The sequence below is a fragment of the Nanorana parkeri genome, unplaced genomic scaffold (assembly GCF_000935625.1).
Source record: "Nanorana parkeri isolate BGI_ZX_2015 unplaced genomic scaffold, ASM93562v1 scaffold1078, whole genome shotgun sequence".
Taxonomy (NCBI): Eukaryota; Metazoa; Chordata; class Amphibia; order Anura; family Dicroglossidae; genus Nanorana; species Nanorana parkeri.
In genome coordinates this window covers 587448-587788 of record NW_017307346.1, presented here as the reverse complement: position 1 = coordinate 587788, position 341 = coordinate 587448, and the positions used below count along the sequence as shown (strand labels likewise).

At 43.7% G+C, this 341-nt stretch overlaps 1 protein-coding gene across 1 annotated transcript in view; it reads left to right on the top strand.

Annotated features, from left to right (window-relative positions):
- The window catches only part of SLC28A1 (solute carrier family 28 member 1), a gene marked incomplete at its 5' end in the record, with an annotated part of 24851 nt that overhangs the window by 8231 nt on the left and 16279 nt on the right, over window positions 1-341 (top strand). The window lies entirely within an intron of this gene.

The window sequence follows — 341 nt, the reverse complement described above, 5'->3', positions numbered from 1 at the left end:
TGCACAGACCAATATTATCGAGGAAACCGGGATTTATTCACAAAGTATTTAGTTTAAATTGTTAATTGTGACCGTTAATAATAAGCCAACCATAATTTCCTGCCACCCATCATTCACTTGCATGTATGGAATATTATTAGCGGTCACAATTAACCATTACAAACAAATACTTTGTAAATAAATGCTGGTTTCCTAGGTAATCCCGCCTCTACGTAAACGCAGATACTGGGTCGGCGTTCTCGACAGAACACCGCACTAAAATTTTAAACAAGCGGCTGCCCGAGGTCCCGCGCTTGCTGGGGACCTCGGCAGCCTTCCTGTTAACCATGCGGTGCCATGGC